Raw genomic sequence first — 9,647 nt, 5'->3', positions numbered from 1 at the left:
CTTAACTTTTATTTCGAAATCACGATAGACTCAAGAGGAAGTTGCAAAAATGTTGAGTCCCACGTACCCTTCACCCAGCTTCCTCCAGTGGTGACATCGTGCACGACTATAATATATTATCAAAACCAGGAAACCTGGGGCGCCTGGGTGCCTCAGTCGGTTGAGTGTCTGACTTCGGCTCCGGTGACGATCTCACGGTTTGTGAACTGGGGTCCCGCGTTGGTCTCTGTGCTGACAGCCCGGAGCCTGCCTGGGATTCTCTCTCTCCCTCTCTCTCTGCCCCTTCCCTGCCCGCGCTCTCTCTCTCTCTCTCTCAAAAATAAATATTAAAAAAAACAAAACAAAACAAAACAGGAAACTGACACTGATATGGTGCTGTTTTCTAGCCCACAGACTGAATTCAGATTTTCACTGTTTTTACCTGGACTCATCTGTGCGTGTGTATAATTTGATGCAACTTCATCTGACCTATAGATTCATGGAACCGGCACCACAATGAGGGGGAGAACTGCCCCATCACCATCGAGGAACTAACTTTTACATGCCTCTCTTTACGTTCACCCCCCTACACCCCTACTCCTCACCTACCCACACCCCTACTCCTATCCCTGGTTGCCTTCTTTATGAATCTGTCACTTCTAGAATGCTCTACACTGGGACTATACAGTTTATAACCTTTTGAGACTGGCTCTTTGCCCACTCAGCATGATGCCGTGAGATCCGTGCATGTGTATGTCAGTGCTAGCGGCTGAATAAATACTCCAGTAAACAGATGTTCAGCCACTCATCTTCTGAAGGGTATTTGAGTTGTTTTCAGTTTCTTGCAATTGTGAACAGAGCTGTTATGAACATTGACATACAGATTTGGGTGTGAATGTTACATGTTCATTTCTCTGGGGTAAGCATTGGAGAGTGCACTTGCTGGGTCAGATCACAGATGTGTGTTTAGTTTGATAAGAAACTGCCAAATTAGTTTCCGGGGAGGCTGTGCCGTTTTACGTGCTGACCTGCAACGCGCGGAAATTCTAGTTGCTCCGTCTCCTCGCCAGCCAGCAAACCTCTGTGTTTTGGATTCATGGGTGGGAACCCCTAGGACTCTAGAAGATTCGTGCTATACGAAGCTTTAAAGATGATGCAGTCCAGCCCATTGATTCCACACAGGAAGGAACCAGATGCCGAGGAGGGACCTGACCATCCCTTCCCCCTTAGTCCAATCCTTCCGTTATTGTCACTACCTGCCCTGTTTCCCAGTGGCGGGCAGGGCTGTCTCTGCTCTGTGACATCTCTGGAAACTTGTCAAAGGTGGGGCAGGACCTAAGAACCTTATGCAAGCCTCGGGGGCACGTCTTGCCCGGGAAATTTGACCTCGTGCTTTGTTGCCATTGAAGAAACCACGCTCCAGCTGCATTGTCCAATTCTCACACCGCACTTAATGCATTGTCTTCTCTCAGGAAATTGCTAACAGCACCAAAGTTCAAATACAATCTGAAGTCACAGCGCATGGCCAACTTTCCCAGGCTCACCCGGCCTCCTGCCCAGCAATCATGTCGACACCCATTGCTGCTGGCTGAGCTATTCATTTATTGAGAACGTACTGTGTGCCAGGCCGTGTGCGAGGCACTCTGTGTCCCATGCCTCTGGTCTTTACCCCAATCTGCAAGGCTGGTAACAGTGAGCCCCATCTGACAGATAAGGAACAATGGCTGGGAAAGTCATGATCTCGGACTCAAAGGTTTTAGAATAAAGGACCAAGGTATAGGTCGTCGTTTTACACAGCTGCGCCTGGTACAACATACATACAAGACCGTTTGGGGAGACCACAGTGGCCCTTCCTGTCATTTTCTGAGCATTAAACGAGCAGCGTGCCTCTCCCGGGGTTTTATACCTAAAACTCGCAAAGCGGACACCAGGTGGCGCCAACGCTGAGCTTTTCCCGCGGCGCGGACCAGCCAGACTTTTCACAGAAGCTTTCCGCTGATTCTCAAACCATCCTATCACCGTGCATGCCTCCGGCCCAACTATAGCATTACTGGCACATTAAACTCTTTTTTTCTTTTTAAATAGCAGACATCCCTTGCTTTCTTAGAAATCAAATCATTAAATATTAACATCTGCTCGCGTTTCTAAAAGGGTTGCACTTGACAGCAAAAAGCAAAGAAATGCGACATCTAGGTAGAGTATAGAACCTTTTCACTGAACATCAACTGTTGAAACTTGCCGGGTACTCTAACTTCAACTTCTCCATATATGGATGTTCTTGAGAAGCAGATAACTGTTCCAGACCCTTCCTGCATTTTGAATGATAAGAAGCCATGAATTTGCTTTGCAGTTCTCTGCGGAGATGAAGTTAAAACAGATCCGTGGTTGTGGTTACCACCTAGTTCTCTTTTCTCTGAAGTTACAACCAGCGGCCCAACTTGTACCAAGTTTGTCTGGGAATTCTTTTGCATTCTGCATCCTGGGAATCGTCTCGATCCCAGGCAAGGCGGGACAGTTTGTGACCCTAGCTTTAAGTTTGAGCAAAAGTTACCTTGCGTTGGATTTCAGATGAAGATTTGACTTCAGTCACTGTAGAGGGCTTCCTTCTCCAGCACAGACCTATTATTCATTCATTCACTCATTCATTCATTCAGCAGATGCGTACTAAGTCAACCTCAACTCCCTCTGCCATCCCAGGTCTATCAAAACGAGTCCTGACATTCCACCTTTGCTGGGTTTTGATGCCAAGGGTTTGTGTCGTGTACCTTCTAAGGCTCCCCATGCCGGATGTAGCATCTAATCCAAATAGATGCTTCATTAATAGTGATTAAATGAAAATTGAAAAAAAAAAAAAGAAAAAGGAATGCCCCTCTCCCCCTCGAGGCTACTGCCTCTTTGCGGTTCCAAGAATGTCATTAGTTTGGAACCTTACGAGCCCCTGCTTGGAGCTGAAGAGGGACGTCACGATGTCATACGGGGTCTTGGCTATGACAGGGACAGCAGTTTCCAGTAGGTTTTAGAACCTGCCTCGAATTCAAAATTCCTGGTTACCCTTCTGGGAGTCAACTCTCCCCAAGTTTGTTTTCCGTGGAGTTTAGATTTCTATTTTTGAGAAGCTAGCATTGAGGAGGAACCCAGAACTCAAGAGCAGTCTTAATTTTGCACCAGACCTCAAAATTTCAGAAAAGGAGGTAGTGGTTGAAAGAGTGGGAGAAAGGAATTTGCCGGAGAGATTGTCCTCTATTCCCAAATAAGTTCTGTCTCTCTTTCCCAGCCAGACTCTCTATAAAAGGGAAAACTGGACAACAGGCAGTGGGAAAGAGTGCGTCCTGGCAAGTTGCTTCGAGACGCGTACAGCATGCTGTTTACAAATTCCTGCAGCCAGCCCCGGGATCCAAATGTAGACAACTCTGTTTATGTAACTAAAATAGATGCTTATACCGTGTGATTAAGGTGGCTCGGGGAGCCGGGCCACAGTGAGGCGACATTTGCTGCAGCCAAGGCCAGAGGGGAGCACGGGGCACAGGGGCCCCTTGGACCCCGGCAGGTATAAGGTTTAGTAGATCAGTTTTCTGGTGGAGAAATCTCCCCGGGAGGGCACATCTAAGTTGCATGGGAGAGCCAGAGAAGTCATGACCCAGCATCCTTTGTCGCTGTCCGTCACAGAGGATGGAGGTTTTCATCTGAGAGGGACCAGCCCAACCCTGTCCCCTCCCGGCGACGTCCTTTTCCAGCACAATGTTTGGAATGAAGCCCCCGCTCCTGCACCACCAGGAGAGGTTTCATACCCATGCGGTTCCAGTGCCCGGGTCACTAAAGAGGCCGGAATGTTGTAGGGTCAGTGGATGTGCAGCTCGGTGAAACATTCCCTCCGCGGACCACGCCCTTCGCCGCTCTGCCCCCCCACCCCCACCCCACTCTTTACGACTGGCAGTCTTGTTCTTCTAGAAGCAATGCAAGTTTCCCCTCCAGACATGCCCCCCGGGGCTCCTGCCTAGCTGGAAGAGGTGACGGCTGGACACTGAGGTCACCCACCGCTGGGTCCACCTGCCACTTATCACCATCTTTACACCAGCCTTGGCCCCAGCATAGTGTCCAACGTGGGCCATCAAGTTGGCCAATGACTGGTCTTTCTGAGGAACAGGAAGACAACATCCAGGGCCGTGGGACGAGAGCAGGAATGGGGGTGCCACGCCTGCTGCTAATCACCCCCACGGGCTCCCTGAGCCCCAAAGAAGGAGGCTCCCGTCCACGTGGCTTCCGGGCTGCATGTGGTCACCCGAGCCGGGCTCCCCGCGACTCTTCCTGTTCCAGCCTCTCTAGTCTTCTCAGCTTTGGAAGGAGCCCGGCGCCCTTGACACGCTCTTTCTTCTCCTGAGACCTGCGGTCCCGCTTGCCTAGATCCACCCTCTGACTCATCCCACTCGCCCTTCTGGTCTCCCGTCAGATGCCAAGGAAGTTGGGGACCATGTCCTTGATGGCACCTTCCCCCAGTCTAGATTAAGTCCCTTTCTTATATGTTTGCACCACACACCAGGTGCTGCTATGTATAATGTCTTACGTGCACTCACCCCCCTCTTGAGGAACAGCGCTGGATTCTATCCCTAGGACTCTGGCCACAGCTCCCTGTGTATTCCCTCCTAGCATTACTATGACAGTACTCAATTACTGTGTAATTATAACTTACCGTCTACTTTCTCGCTCGACCCTGGAGAACAGTAAATCTGGCTTCTTCTCCACGGTCTTCCCAACGCCCAGCCCAGTTACCTGCCTCACTAGAAACCAATGAACCAATGAACGGAGGAATCAGTTGATCATACAAAGGAGGCCTGGGGAAACTTAGGAGAGCCTTGAGCAGTCAGAATCAAGCCCCCGCCCTGAGAAAGGCAAGACCAAGCTAGAACTTGACCGGTGGCCCACCACCCAAGGAGCTTCTAGGGCACAAAGGGTGACTGTTTTCCGGCCAAATCGACAGGATCTTAGGAGGCAACGCGTCAGGGGAGAAAAGGCAACAGAAAAACCCCACGGTTTCAAGCTGAGCGTCTCTTTCTCCTTCTCGTCGGAAAAAAATAAACAGAAGTGTTCTTCCCTGAGTTCTTAAGGGGAAGGTGGGTGGCTGGGGCATACAGCAGGAGGAAGAAAAGTTCTTGACAGTTACCATCTCTGATCGCAGATGCAGAGTCAAGGGGAGGAGGCCCCACTGAAGTCCCACTTGGATGCCAGACTCCCGGTGCGAGGGAGGCCACCGTGGCTGCCAGGACCAGCTTGGGCACACACAGGGGGTATTCACAGCCCATGGCCACGGCCGCTCCCGCCCGCCCTGCGCACCCCCAGCAGCAAACAGAACTCTCTGTCTTGGTTCCTGAGTCAAGCCTGCACGAAATTAACTGTAATAATTGGCAGGTGTGCCTCTGGCTTCTGGGTTTCAATTCACCGGGGGCTCATGAAAAAAACTGGATGTTCTGCCGCAGCCAGTATTTAGCTTGGGCTCTGAGAAGCTTCAGCTTTCCATGACGAGAAACAAACTGTGTGGCTGCAGCTGCCCTGGGCAAATAAGAGTTCCAGAACAGCCTTGGAGAAAGAGGCCCCTCTGGCCAACAATCAGTTCGCTCCTTGGGGGAAGCGGAGGAAATAGCCCTTGACCCGCTGCCCTTCTCGGGAGCGCAAAATAATGGAGAAGAAAGGAGTCTTTCCGGGAGGTTTATTTTCCACCCCCAGGATGGAAGAGAGTGATCATCACCTCCAGAGATTTTCTAGGGCATGAATGCCCTTGGACTTCTTTCCGTGAATACCGATGACAGCGAGGGTGTTCATCCCAGCCCACGGCCGAGCCGTCATCATTCAAGAGCAGCGATGCCCACAGTATAGGAACCAGCCACCTCCACTCCTGTACCTGTTATCTGCCCATTGCAGACATCACTAATCAAGAGTGGTTATCTTTTCTCCTGAGTCTTAGACGTGAGCTCAGAATCCTTCTCCACACTTCACCCCGGGAAGCCATTACAATTAATAGGAGTTGGCATGAGAGATTGAAAGTATTTGCCACTTCTATTTTAGTAACTCAGAAGAAGCCCAAGCGATAATCTCATCAGAGAGTTTTTTTTCGCAAGGACGGGAGTCAAGCGATGTCCTATGACAGACTGTGGCTTTGATGCCAATTACTGCCCAAACAGAGAATCCTTGTCACTGCTCTCCAAAGAGCTGGCTCTGCCCAGTGATCCTCGGGGAGGGGAACACCGTATGGCATTTCACTGGGGACCCAGGCACGGCGGCCCAGCAGTGGGGTAGCCAATGCCAAGAGCACACCCTTTCTGCTCGTCACACCCACACTTGAAGCTTGTCCTTCGACTGGACTTTTTGCCACCAGTTTGTAGCAGGGACAGAGCTGGCCGCCATCCTAAAGGCCTTTAGGAGACAGCTGCTCATGCACGGTGCCCCCCCCCTCCCCGCCATGTGTCACCCCACTGCTCTTTTTCAGCAGGCCTTCTTGGGCCCTTTTTTGTAGGAACTGATGTGTAGCACTGGTGAGAGAGGACTCCAGCCTCCAGGGCTGGGGAAACCCTGAAAAAGTGGCATCTCTCGAGTCGGGCCCACATTCTCCATGGAGGAGGCCCCTAAGTCACAATCCAGGGAACACCAGTTCCTCCTTCATGGACGATTGTCCTTGTGACTTTGGGCTTCCTTCCAACAGGCTTTGGGAAGGTGTCTCCTCCTAGATGCCCTTTCCCATCCCTGTTTTGCCATTCGTCAGAGACCAAACCTTTAAGTGATTACAACAGTGCCTCCCGCGCCTCAGCCCGATGATATGGGGAGCATCTTCCTCTACTATGGCAAGTTGGTGTGCGTCCCGAACTCTTACCCGATGCCCTCAGGAGATCGGAGAACTTCGCAGCCCCTCGCTCTTTCTCACCTCACCGCTGGGATCCTGAGTCACGTTCCTTGGGATTTGGTCAGTCACTTTAGCTCTGTAAGCTTGTGTCTTTCCCCTGCAAATGGGAATAATGACACCAGCTCCTAGGATTGCTATGAGGACCCGACGAGAGGGTCCACACAAAACACTAACATGCAACAAGCATCCAAAGGATACAAGCTTTATTAATATGGGGTAAATATTCCAGCCAAGACATTTCATCTTATGGATTTTATTTTAAGTTTATTTATTTATTTTTGAGAGAGAGAGAGAGAGAGAGAACAAGTTGGGGAGGGGCGGAGAGAGAGGGAGAGAGAGAGAGAATCCCAGGCAGGCTCCACATTGTCAGCGCAGAGCCCGATGCGGGGCTCAAACGTACAAACCGTGAGATCCTGACTTGAACCAAAGTTGGAGGCTTAACTGACGGAGCCATCCAGATGCCCCTCTCCTAAGGATCTTTAAAAGTTGTGTAAAATACACATAACACAAATTTTACTATTTTGAAGTGTTGTCAATTCAGTGGCATTAAGTATCTTTATAATGTGCAATCGTCACCATGATCCAGTTCCAGAACTTTCCATAACCCCAAATGGAAGCCCTGTACCCACTGAGCAGCCCCTCTGCTTTTCTCCCTCCCTAACAGCCTCTAACAACCACTAATCTGCTTGCTGGGTCTATGGATTTGCCAATTCTGGACACTTCAAATAAACAGAATCATACAATGTGTGGTTGTCTGGTTTCTTCCATTTAGCATTATGTTTTCTAGGTTCATCCATGTTGTAACACGTGTCAGTACTTCATTCCTTTTTGCGGCTAAAGAACATTCCATGGTATGGATAGACCATATTTTGTTGACCTAGTCATCTCTTGATGAGCATTTGGGTTCTTTCGAATTTTGGCTATTGTGAAAAATGTTGTGACAAATATTGTGAAAAATGCTATGAGTACTTGTGATCAAGTGTTTGTTTGAAACTCTGTTTGCAGTTTTGGGGGCATACACCCAGAAGCAGAATGGGTTGGGTCAGATGGTAATTCTATGTTTAATGTATTGGGAAATCACACACTGTTTTCCACAGTGGCTCTCCCATCAGCAGTGTATGTGGGTTCTAGTTTGACCATAGTCTCAACAACACTTGCTATTTTCCCTTTCTTAAAGATGTGGCCATCCTAGTGGGTGTGAAATGGTTTCTCATTGTGGGTTTGATTTTCATTTATCTGGTAACTAACGATATTGAGCATCTTTTCATGAGCTTTGTGGCCATTTGTAGATCTTCTTTGGAGAAATGTCTATTCAAGTCCTTTACTCATTTTTTTAGTGGGATTGTTTGTCTTTTTGTGGTTTCTCCTACAAATTTTAGGTCATCTTCTAACCAATGGGGTCAGAAAAAAAGAATCACAAGACATGAAAGTGTGTGAGCGTGTGTGTGTGTGTGTGTGTGTGTTTCCAAATTCCCTATATAACCTGGATGTGTGGGGAATAAAACTAGTTCCATTATGTTGTCTAAAACTTATTTGTCTTCCTTTTCATCTTCACTGCCGGTTAAGGGAAAAGCTTAATCTCTAATCTGATCTGCTTTATTATCTAGATCCTAAATCTAAAAAGTCCTCCCACTTATGCTCAGTCTTTTTAGAAAATAAACAAATAAGTAAACCCAAGTTCTAAGTCTCCGTGATTTCTCTTCCCTGACCCCAAGGTGGTCATGGTCTCTGAGAGTATGATGTGGTGGCGGTTTTATAACCTCAAGGCAGAGGGGACATCTCAGCATTCTTGGTGTGGTGACTTCTGCCTCCTCGGGACACCTGGGCCATATCCCTTGTCTGCTGGCTGAGCCTCAGCAGACTGGAAATGGCAGCCAAAGACTGTGGTCATGTGGTCAGTCTTCTTGGCTCCATCAGAGGTACCCGCTCCTGGTGACATGGACTCCCCTTTGAGGTCTGGCTGTGACTTCCCCTGGGCCTTCCTCTCAGGGATCCCACCTTACCCCAACCAGAACTGGGCTCCTCCTGAGTCTTATCTTCACCACAGACAGGAAAACCAAGGACTGCTCAGGAAAGCTATAGCCTCGTGCCTTCCTGCCGAGCCACCCTGCACCACCAAGTTTGTGTAGAAGAGCTGCCCCCTTGGGAATCTCCTCCTGAAGACCCAAAGACCTGGTGGTCCATCAGAACGTGGCAACCAAATAGGTCCTTGAAGGACAGGGAAGCATGTTGGGGTGGGAACTCTACCTTCTGACTCTCTTTCACTCCTCAGAGCACCTAACAGTGTAAGACATGGAAGGGATACTCAAGCCACAAACTGCCTGACTTGACCATGACAAATAGAAGCCTTGGGAGGTTGAAGGCAAAAGCTCAGTGGCTATTTCTTTTTGAATTAGAGGAAGCATTCAAATGGCTACCCAAGCCCATCTCCATCATTGACCATGAACTCCCATAACTTAGTGCCCACAAAATGACAAAGGTATAGGGTCTATACTCATATTCTTTCTCTGCCAGTCTTGTAGGTCAGAAGAAGGAATATTTCCCTCCTCTTTGAAGCTAATTCTCCCACCTGTGCTCATAATTCCCAACCCTCCATCTTCTTTAAGATGGGAACTTGAGGGGCGCCTGGGTGGCTCAGTCGGTTGAGCGTCCGACTTCGGCTCAGGTCATGATCTCACGGTCCGTGAGTTCGAGCCCCACGTCGGGCTCTGTGCTGACAGCTCAGAGCCTGGAGCCCGTTTCGGATTCTGTGTCTCCCTCTCTCTCTGACCCTCCCCCG

The sequence above is a fragment of the Lynx rufus genome, unplaced genomic scaffold (assembly GCF_022079265.1).
Source record: "Lynx rufus isolate CCGP_SWC_20201006 ecotype Redwood Valley unplaced genomic scaffold, mLynRuf1.p SCAF_5, whole genome shotgun sequence".
NCBI classification, from domain to species: Eukaryota; Metazoa; Chordata; class Mammalia; order Carnivora; family Felidae; genus Lynx; species Lynx rufus.
This window is presented reverse-complemented; position numbering follows the sequence as displayed.